Genomic DNA, 12,408 nt, shown 5'->3' with positions numbered 1-12,408 from the left:
CGGGGACGAGCGATGGTCTTTTCCTACCAATCTATCCCCCTAGGAGCATGCGCGTAGTGCCGAGGTTTTTGATGAATTGTAGATTTTTTCAATAAGTATGTGAGTTCTTTATGACTAATGTTGAGTCCATGGATTATACGCACTCTCACCCTTCCATCATTGCTAACCTCTTCGGTACCGTGCATTGCCCTTTCTCACATCGAGAGTTGGTGCAAACTTCGCCGGTGCATCCAAACCCCGTGATATGATACGCTCTTTCACACATAAACCTCCTTATATCTTCCTCAAAATAGCCACCTACCTACCTATTATGGCATTTCCATAGCCATTCCGAGATATATTGCCATGCAACTTTCCACCATTCTGTTCATCATGACACATTCATCATTGTCATATTGCTTAGCATGATCATGTAGTTGACATAGTATTTGTGGCAAAGCCACCATTCATAATTATTTCATACATGTCACTCTTGGTTCATTGCATATCCGGGTACACTGCCGGAGGCATTCATATAGAGTCATATCTTGTTCTAAGTATTGAGTTGTAATCATTGAGTTGTAAATAAATAGAAGTGTGATGATCATCATTCATAGAGCATTGTCCCAAATAAAAAAAGGAAGGCCAAAAAAATACATAATATAAAAAGAAGGGACAATGCTACTATCCTTTTTCCACACTTGTGCTTCAAAGTAGCACCATAATCTTCATGATAAAGAGTCTTTTGTCTTGTCACTTTCATATACTAGTGGGAATTTTTCATTATAGAACTTGGCTTGTATATTCCAACAATGGGCCTCCTCAAGCGCCCTAGGTCTTCATGAGCAAGCAAGTTGGATGCACACCCACTTAGTTTCTTTTGTTGAGCTTTCATACATTTATAGCTCTAGTGCATCCGTTGCATGGCAATCCCTACTCATTGCATTAATATCAATCGATGGGCATATCCATAGACCGTTGATTAGCCTCGTTGATGTGAGACTATCTCCTTTTTTGTCTTCTCCACATAACCCCCATCATCATATTCTATTCCACCCATAGTGCTATATCCATGGCTCGCGCTCATGTATTGCGTGAAAGTTTATAGGTTTGAGATTACTAAAGTATGAAACAATTGCTTGGCTTGTCATCGGGGTTGTGCATGATGAGAGCATTCATGTGTGACGAAAATGAAGCATGACTAAACTATATGATTTTGTAGGGATGAACTTTCTTTGGCCATGTTATTTCGAGAGGACATAATTGCTTAGTTAGTATGCTCGAAGTATTATTATTTTTATGTGAATATGAACTTTTGTCTCGAATCTTTCGGATCTGAATATTCATACCACAATTAAGAAGAATTACATTAAAATTATGCCAAGTAGCACTCCGCATCAAAAATTCTGTTTTTATCATTTACCTACTCGAGGACGAGCAGGAATTAAGCTCGGGGATGCTTGATACATCTCCAATGTATCTATAATTTTTGATTGCTCCATGCTATATTATCTACTGTTTTGGACATTATTGGGCTTTATTTTCCACTTTTATATTATTTTTGGGACTAACCTACTAACCGGAGGCCCAGCCCAGAATTGCTGTTTTTTGCCTGTTTTAGGGTTTCGAAGAAAAGGAATATCAAATGGAGTCCAAACGGAATGAAACCTTCGGGAACGTGATTTTCTCAATGAACAAGACCCAGGAGACTTGAACCCCACGTCAAGACACAAAAGAGGAGGCCACGAGGTAGGGGGGCGCGCCTACCCCCCAGGCGCGCCCTCCACCCTTGTGGCCCCCCTGTTGCTCCACCGATGTACTCCTTCCTCCTATATATACCTACGTAGCCCCAAACGATCAGAGACGGAGCCAAAACCCTAATTCCACCGCCGCAACTTTCTATATCCACGAGATCCCATCTTGGGGCCTGTTCCGGAGCTCCGCCAGAGGGGGCATCGATCACGGAGGGCTTCTACATCATCACCACAGCCCCTCCGATGAAGTGTGAGTAGTTTACCTCAGACCTATGGGTCCATAGTTATTAGCTAGATCGCTTCTTCTCTCTTTTTGGATCTCAATACAATGTCCTCCCCCTCTCTTGTGGAGATCTATTCGATGTAATCTTCTTTTTACGGTGTGTTTGTTGAGACCGGTGAATTGTGGGTTTATGATCAAGTCTATCTATGAACAGTATTTGAATCTTCTCTGAATTCTTTTATGTATGATTGGTTATCTTTGCAAGTCTCTTCGAATTATCAGTTTGGTTTGGCCTACTAGATTGATCTTTCTTGCAATGGGAGAAGTGCTTAGCTTTGGGTTCAATCTTGCGGTGTCATTTCCCAGTGACAGTAGGGGCAGCAAGGCACGTATTGTATTGTTGCCATCGAGGATAACAATATGGGGTTTTCATCATATTGCATGAGTTTATCCCTCTACATCATGTCATCTTGCTTAAGGCGTTACTCTGTTTTCATTAACTTAATACTCTAGATGCATGCTGGATAGCGGTCGATGAGTGGAGTAATAGTAGTAGATGCAGGCAGGAGTCGGTCTACTTGTCTCGGACGTGATGCCTATATACATGATCATACCTAGATATTCTCATAACTATGCTCAATTCTGTCAATTGCTCAACAGTAATTTGTTCACCCACCGTAGAATACTTATGCTCTTGAGAGAAGCCACTAGTGAAACCTATGGTCCCCGGGTCTATCTTCATCATATTAATCTTCCAATACTTAGTTATTTCCTTTGATTTCTACTTTGCTTTTATTTTACTTTGCATCTTTATCATAAAAATACCAAAAAAATATTATCTTATCATATCTATCAGATCTCACTCTCGTAAGTGGCCGTGTAGGGATTGACAACCCCTTATCGCGTTGGTTGCGAGGATTTATTTGTTTTGTGCAGGTACGAGGGACTCGCGCGTAGCCTCCTACTGGATTGATACCTTGGTTCTCAAAAACTGAGGGAAATACTTATGCTACTTTGCTGCATCATCCCTTCCTCTTCGGGGAAAACCAACGCAGTGCTCAAGAGGTAGCAATAGGTAGTGGGTCATCAAGCACATTTTCAAGCCTAGATAAATTATTAGCTACTGGGTTCTCAGCTCCTTTTCTTTCAATGATATGTACATCAAGTTCTTGTAATAAGAGAACCCATCAAATAAGTCTAGGTTTAGCATCTTTCTTTTCCATAAGATATTTAATAGCAGCATGGTCTGTGTGGACAGTTACTTTGGAATCAACAATATAAGGTCTAAATTTATCACAAGCAAACACGACTGCTAAGAATTCTTTTTCAATAGTAACAAAATTTCTTTGAGCACTGTCTAGAGTTTTACTAGCATAATGAATAACATTCAGTTTCTTATCAACTCTTTGTCCTAGAACAACACCAACAGCATAATCACTAGCATCACACATAATTTCAAAAGGTAGGTTCCAATCAGGTGGTTGAACAATAGGTGCAAAAATTAAGGTTTCTTGAGTGTTTCAAAGGCTTCTAAACAATCATCATAAAAAACAAAGGGAATATCCTTTTGCAAGGGACTAGTGAGAGGCCTAGAAATTTTAGAAAAGTCTTTGATAAATCTCCTATAGAAACCAGCATGACCTAAGAAACTACGAATACCTTTTATATATTTAGGACATGGAATTTTCTCAATTGCATCAATCTTAGCTTGGTCCACTTCAATACCTCTTTTAGAAACTTTATGACCCAAGACAATGCCTTCATTAACCATAAAGTAGCACTTCTCCCAATTCAAGACAAGATTTGTTTGTTCACATCTCTGCAAAACTCGATCAAGATTGCTTAAACAATCATCAAAAGACCTCCCATAAATAGAGAAGTCATCCATGAAAACCTCAACAATCTTTTCACAAAAGGCAGAGAATATAACAGTCATACATCTTTGAAAGGTAGCAGGTGCATTACATAAACCAAAAGACATACATCTATAGGCATAGGTTCCAAAGGGACAAGTAAAAGTGGTCTTATCTTGATCAGGTTGAGAAACAAGTATTTGTGAAAAGCGAGAATATCCATCAAGGAAGAAAAAGTGTGTGTGCTTAGATAGTCTTTCAAGCATTTATCAATAAAAGGCAAGGGGTAATGATCTTTTCTAGTTGCTTTGTTTAATTTTCTAAAATCAATTACCATTCTATAGCCTGTAACAATTCTTTGTGGAATAAGTCCATTCTTATCATTAGGAACAACAGTCATACCTCCTTTATTAGGAATACAATGAACAAGACTTACCCATCTACTATCAGCTATTGGATAGATTATACTTGCTTTGAGAAGTTTTAATATTTCCGTTCTTACCACTTCTTTCATCTTCGGATTTAACCGACATTGGTGATCAACAACGGGTTTAGCATCAGGTTCCATATTAATTTTGTGCTGACATAGAGTGGGACTAATGCCCTTTAAATCATCAAGAGTATATCCAATAGCAGCTCGGTGCTTCCTTAGAACTTTCAATAATCTTTCTTCTTCATGTTCTAGAAGGTTAGCACTAATAATCACATGATATATCTTCTTTTCATCAAGATAAGCATATTTCAAAGTGTCTGGCAATTGTTTTAATTGAAACACATGATCACCTTTAGGTGGAGGAGGACCTCCTAGAGTTTCAATAGGCAAATTGTGTTTAAGTAGAGGACATTGTTCAAAGAAAATTTATCTATTTCATTTCTTCCATGCATATGAAAATCATTCTCATGGTCTAGAAAATATTGTTCTAAAGGATTAGTAGGTGGTACAACAATAGAAGCAAGACCAATTAATTCATCCTTACTAGGAAATTCTTTTTCATGAAGATTTTTACTAGACTTGGAAAAGTTAAACTCATGAGATTCTTCACCAAAACTAACACCGACAGTTTGTTTCTTACAATCTATCTTAGCATTAACGGTGTTCAAGAAAGGTCTACCAAATATAATGGGACAAAAGTCATCTTGTGGGGAACCAAGAACAAGAAAATCAGTAGGGTATTTTATTTTCCCACACAAGACTTCAACATCTCTAACAATCCCAATTGGTGATATAGTGTCTCTAATAGCAAGTTTAATAGTAACATCTATGTCTTCTATTTCTGCAGGTGCTATGTCATTCATAATTTCTTGATATAATGTGTAAGGAATAGCACTCACACTAGCACCTATGTCACATAAACCATGATAATAGTGATCTCCTATTTTAACCAAGATGACGGGCATGCCAACAATAGGTCTATGTTTATCCTTTTTATCAGGCTTGGCAATTCTAGCAGCTTCTTCACAAAAGTAAATAACATGCCCATCTGTATCTTCTTCCAAGAGATCTTTAACCATAGCAATACTAGGTTCTACTTTAATTTGTTCATCAGGTTTAGGTGTTCTAGTATAGCTTTTGTTAACCACAGCTGAAACTTTAGCATGTTCCTTTATCCTAACAGGGAAATGCGGTTTCTCGATATAAGCAGAATGAACAACTGGATCAACATTATAAAGTATAGTTTCTTCTTTAATTGGTACCGGTTCTTTAATTTATTATTTAATAGGTGGGTGATATTTAAACCACTTCTCTTTAGGGAGTTCAACATGAGTAGCAAATGATTGACAAAAGGAGGCTACTATCTCAGAGTCAAGTCCATATTTAGTGCTAAACTTTTGAAAAGCATAGGTATCCATAAAAGATCTAACACAATCATACTTAAGTTTAATACCTAACTCTTTACCTTCATCGAGTTCCCAATCTTCAGAGTTGCGTTTAATTCTTTCCAAAAGATCCCACTGGAAATCAATAGTCTTCATCATAAAAGAACCCGCAAAAGAAGTATCAAGCATGGTTTGATCATTACGAGAGAGCCGAGCATAAAAATTCTGGATAATAATTTCTCTTGAGGGCTCATGATTGGGGCATGAATATAACATTGACTTAAGCCTCCCCCAAGCTAGAGCGATACTTTCTCCTTCACGAGGCCAGAAATTATATATATAATTCCGATCACAATGAACTGTATGCATCGGATAAAAAATTTGGTGGAACTCCGATTTTAAACGATTCCAATTCCAAGATCCAATATCATCGCATAGCCTATACCATGACAATGATTTTTCCCTTCAAAGATAAAGGTAAAAACTTTCTCATAATTTCATCTCCGGGTAAACCTGCAAGCTTAAACAATCCACAAATTTGTTCTACATATATCAAGTGCATATCAGGATGTTCGGTTCCATCTCCTGCATAAGGATTAGCTAGCAGTTGTTCTATCATACCCGAAGAAATTTCATATTCAATATTTTTCAATAGGTGCAGTAGGTTGAGGGGTAATTAATTGTGGTTCCGTACGATGTGAAGATACCCCGAACAAACCCCTCAAAGGATTGTTTTCCATAGTAACAAGTGACAATAAATTTCAGCACACTATATAAATGTTTCCTTACCAAATTCCACTTACCAAAGGTGCTTCACTCCCCGGCAACGGTGCCAGAAAATATCCTTGATGACCCATAAGTATAGGGCATCAATTGTAGCTCTTTTCGATAAGTAAGAGTGTTGAACCCAATGAGGAGCAGAAGGAAATGACAAGTAGTTTTCAGTAAGGTAATGTCTGCAAGTGCTGAAATTGTAAGTAGCAGAGTAGTTTGATAGCAAGATAATTTGTAACGAGCAAGTAACGATAGTAGTAAAAAAAGTGCAGCGAGGTATCCCAATCCTTTTGAGGCAAAGGACAGGCCAGAACGGTCTCTTATGATAAGCAAAGCATTCTTGAGGGTACACGGGAATTTCATCTAGTCACTTTCATCATGTTGGTTTAATTCATGTTCGCTACTTTGACAATTTGATATGTGGGTGGACCGGTGCTTAGGTGTTGTTCTTACTTGAACAAACCTCCTACTTATGATTAACCCTCCCGCAAGCATCCGCAACTACGAGAAAGGTATTAAGAATAAATTCTAACCATAGCATTAAACTTTTGGATCCAATCGGTCCCTTACGGAATAGCACATAAACTGTGGTTTAAGTTTCTATCACTCTCGCAAACCATCATCTAATTGCTACTCCACAATGCATTCCCTTTGGCCCAAAATATGGTGAAGTGTCATGTAGTCGACGTTCACATGACACCACTAAGGGAATCACAACATACATACTATCAAAATATCGGACACATATCAAATTCACATGATTACTTGCAACATGATTTCTCCCGTGACCTCAAGAACAAAGGTAACTACTCACAAATGATAAACATGCTCATGATCAGAGGGGTATTAAATAGCATATTGGATCTGAACATATAATCTTCCACCAAATAAACCATATAGTAATCAACTACAAGATGTAATCAACACTACTAGTCACCCACAAGTACCAATCTATAGTTCCAGTAACAAGATTGAACACAAGAGGAACTAGGGTTTGAGAGGAGATGGTGCTGTTGAAGATGTTGATGGAGATTTCCCTCCCCAAGATGGGAGAGTTGTTGGTGATGATGATGACGATGATTTCCCCCTCCGGGAGGGAAGTTCCCCTAGCAGAATCGCTCTGCCGGAGGGCAAAAGTGCTCCTGCCCAAGCTCCGCCTTGAGGCGGCAGCGCTTCGTCCCGAAAGTCCTCCCCTTATTTTTTCTAGGTCAAAATGACTTATATACCAAAAGACGGGCACCGGAGGTGGGCCGAGGGGAGCACAACTCACCAAGGCACGCCTGGGCTCCCTGGTGCGCCTAGGTGGGTTGTGCCCATCTGGTGGGCCCCCTCTGGTACTTATTGACTCCAATAATTCTTATATATTCCATAAAAAATCCTCGTAAAGTTTCAGCTTGTTTGGAGTTGTGTAGAATAGGTAGCCTGACGTAGCTTTTCCATGTCCAGATTTCGAGCTGCCGAAATTCTCCCTCTCGGTGTGTACCTTGCAAATTATGAGAGAAAAGGCATTAGAATTACTCCAAAAAGCATTATTATGGATAAAAACATTATAAATAACAGTAAGAAAACATGGTGCAAAATGGACGTATCATGGCTCGGCTGAAAACATTGAGAAACTTGGTTTTTAAATTCCTGTAAATCCAAAACTTCCCTGAAAATCATGAAACTTGGCATGGTGTCATGTCATGGCACCAACATGCTGTGGTATTTTTTTGGCTGAATTGGGACAAGTTTCGGTATAAGCTTCTTGCAAACTGGAGCTTCTCTCAAGAAGGATCGTGGTTCCGAGAGGGAAACATGTCACCTTTGTGTGTGAAACGACATACACCGCTGCCCTGATGACCCACAAGTATAGGGGATCTATCATAGTCCTTTCTATAAGTAAGAGTGTCGAACCCAACGAGGAGTAGAAGGAAATGACAAGCGGTTTTCAGCAAGGTATTCTCCGCAAGCACTGCAATTATCGGTAACAGATAGTTGTGTGATAAAATAATTCGTAACAGATAACAAGTAACAACACTAAATAAAGTGCAGCAAGGTGGCCCAATCCTTTTTGTAGCAAAGTACAAGCCTGAACGAACTCTTATACGAAGCAACGTGGTCCCGAGGACACAAGGGAATTGTTGTCAAGTTAGTTTTCATCGTGCTCATATGATTCGCGTTCGTTACTTTGATAATTCGATATGTGGGTGGACCAGTGGTTGGGTGCTGCCCTTCCTTGGACAAGCCTCCCACTTTTGATTAACCCCTCTTGCAAGGATCCGCAACTACGAAAGAAGAATTAAGATAAATCTGACCATAACATGAAACATGTGGATCCAAATCAGCCCCTTACGAAGCAACGCATAAACTAGGGTTTAAGCTTCTGTCACTCTAGCAACCCATCATCTACTTATTACCTCCTAATGGCTTCCCCTAGGCCCAAATCATGGTGAAGTGTCATGTAGTCGACGTTCACATAACACCACTAGAGGAGAGACAACATACATCTCATCAAAATATCGAATGAATACCAAATTCACATGATTAATTACAACAAGACTTCTCCCATGTCCCCAGGAACAAACATAACTACTCACAAAGCATATTCATGTTCATAATTAGAGGAGTATTAAATAGCATTAAGGATCTAAACATATGATCTTCCACCAAATAAACCAACTAGCATCAACTACAAGGAGTAATCAACACTACTAGCAACCCACATGTACCAATCTGAGGTTTTGAGACAAAGATCGGATACAAGAGATGAACTAGGGTTTGAGAGGAGATGGTGCTGGTGAAGATGTTAATGTAGATTGACCCCCTCTCGATGAGAGGATCATTGGTGATGACGATGGCTTCGATTTCTGCATGTAGGAGGGATGTTTCCCCGGTGCTCCACCAGAGCCCTAGATTGGTTCTGCCCAACTTCCGCCTTGAGACGGCGACGCTTCGTCCCCAAAGCTTCCTCTTGATTTTTTCCAAGTCAAAACACACAATATAGCAGAAGATGGGCATCGTGGGCCTGCCAGGTGGCCCACAAGGCAGGAGGCACACCCAGGGGGTAGGGCACGCCCCCACCCTTGTGGATGGTAGGTGGCCCCCTCTGGTGCTTTCTTTGCCAAATATTTTTTATATATTCCAAAATAATTCTCCGTGAAGTTTCAAGACTTTTGGAGTTGTGCAGAACAGGTCTCTAATATTTGGTCCTTCACTAGTCTAGAATTCCAGCTGCCGGCATTCTCCCTCTTCATGTAAACCTTGTAAAATAAGAGAGAAAAGGCATAAGTATTGTGATATAATGTGTAATAACAGCCCATAATGCAATAAATATCAACATAAAAGCATGATGTAAAATGGACGTATCATGCCCCCCTCTGGATGTTTTTTACAGAGCCAACATAGAACTATATGAGTGTCGTGTTAAAATTTGGAATTATTCCGGGTTCATTTGGCTTTTTATGCATTAGTTGAGTTTTTGGGCATTTAACGTGCATAATTCAAATTTGAACCACTAGCACATGCTCCAGTGCACCACAGTTTGTTGACAAATCACATGTGTGTCTTTGGGTGAATTTATAGGTCCCTTGCAAGAAATGGGAATGAAATTCAAACATCTAGGCGTCGTGGCTTGGCCGGTAACATTGAAAAACTTGGTTTTTAAATTCCTATAAATCCAAAACATGCATGAAAATCATGAAACATGGCATGGTGTCATGACATGGCTGAAGGAAATATGCCCTAGAGGCAATAATAAAGTTATTATTTATTTCCTTACTTCATGATAAATGTTTATTATTCATGCTAGAATTGTATTAACCGGAAACATAATACATGTGTGAATACATAGACAAACAGAGTGTCACTAGTATGCCTCTACTTGACTAGCTCGTTGAATCAAAGATGGTTAAGTTTCCTAACCATAGACATGAGTTGTCATTTGATTAATAGGGTCACATCATTAGAGAATGATGTGATTGACTTGACCCATTCCATTAGCATAGCACTTGATCGTTTATTTTGTTGCTATTTCTTTCTTCATGACTTATACATGTTCCTATGACTATGAGATTATGCAACTCCCGTTTACCGGAGGAACACTTTGTGTGCCACCAAACGTCACAATGTAACTGGGTGTTTATAAAGGTGCTCTACAAGTGTCTCCAAAGGTACTTGTTGGGTTGGCGTATTTTGAGATTAGGATTTGTCACTCCGATTGTCGGAGAGGTATCTCTGGGCCCACTCGGTAATGCACATTACTATAAGCCTTGCAAGCATTGCAACTAATGAGTTAGTTGTGGGATGATGTGTTACGGAACGAGTAAAGAGACTTGCCGGTAACGATATTGAACTAGGTATTGAGATACCGACGATCGAATCTCGGGCAAGTAACATACCGATGACAAAGGGAACAACGTATGTTGTTATACGGTTTGACCGATAAAGATCTTCGCAGAATATGTAGGAGCCAATATGAGCATCCAGGTTTCGCTATTGGTTACTGACCGGAGACGTGTCTCGGTCATGTCTACATAGTTCTCGAACCCGTAGGGTCCGCACGCTTAAAGTTCGATGACGGTTATATTATGAGTTTATGTGTTTTGATGTACCGAAGGAGTTCGGAGTCCCGAATGAGATCGGGGACATGACGAGGAGTCTCGAAATGGTCGAGACGTAAAGATCGATATATTGGACGACTATATTCGGACATCGGAAAGGTTCCGAGTGATTCGGGTATTTTCGGGAGTACCGGGGAGTTACGGGAATTCGTATTGGGCCTTAATGGGCCATACGGGAAAGGAGAGAAAGGCCTCAAAGGGTGGCCGCACCCCTCCCCATGGGCTGTTCCGAATTGGACTAGGGAGAGGGGGCGCCCCCTTCCTTCCTTCTCCTTTTCCCTTCCCTTTCCTTCCCTCCTACTCCTACTACTTGGAAGGGCTCCTAGTTCTAATAGGAAAGGGGGAATCCTACTCCCGGTGGGAGTAGGACTCCCCTAGGGCGCGCCATAGAGAGGGGCGCCCCCCCTCCTCCACTCCTTTATATACGGGGGCAGGGGGCACCCCAAACACACAACAATTGATCTCTTGATCTCTTAGCCGTGTGCTGTGCCCCCTTCATCATAATCCACCTCGGTCATATCATAGCGGTGCTTAGGCGAAGCCCTGCGTTGGTAGAACATCATCATCGTCACCACACCGTCGTGCTGACGAAACTCTCCCTCAACACTCGGCTGGATCGGAGTTTGAGGGACGTCATCGAGTTGAACGTGTGCAGAACTCGGAGGTGTCGTGCATTCGGTACTTGATCGGTCGGATCGTGAAGGCGTACGACTACATCAACCGCGTTGTGCTAACGCTTCCGCTTTCGGTCTACGAGAGTATGTGGACAACACTCTCCCCTCTCGTTGCTATGCATCACCATGATCTTGCGTGTGCGTAGGAAATTTTTGAAATTACTACGTTCCCCAACAGTGGTATCAGAGCCAGGTTTTATGCGTTGATGTAATATGCACGAGTAGAACACAAGTGAGTTGTGGGCGATATAAGTCATACTGCTTACCAGCATGTCACACTTTGGTTCGGCGGTATTGTTGGATGAAGCGGTCCGGACCGACATTACGCGTACACTTACGCGAGACTGGTTCTACCGACGTGCTTTGCACACAGGTGGCTGGCGGGTGTCAGTTTCTCAAACTTCAGTTGAACCGAGTGTGGCTACGCCCGGTCCTTGCGAAGGTTAAAACAGCACCAACTTGACAAACTATCGTTGTGGTTTTGATGCGTAGGTAAGAACGGTTCTTGCTCAGCCCGTAGCAGCCACGTAAAACTTGCAACAACAAAGTAGAGGACATCTAACTTGTTTTTGTAGGGCATGTTGTGATGTGATATGGTCAAGACGTGATGAGATATAAGTTGTTGTATGAGATGATCATGTTTTGTTGAAGTTATCGACAACTGGCAAAAGCCTTATGGTTATCTCTCTGTTGCATAAGATGCAAGCGCCAAGTAATTACTTTACTTTATCG

This window comes from Triticum urartu, chromosome 1A, assembly GCF_056163025.1.
Source record: "Triticum urartu cultivar PI428250 chromosome 1A, HENAU_Tu73, whole genome shotgun sequence".
Lineage (NCBI taxonomy): Eukaryota > Viridiplantae > Streptophyta > Magnoliopsida > Poales > Poaceae > Triticum > Triticum urartu.
This window is presented reverse-complemented; position numbering follows the sequence as displayed.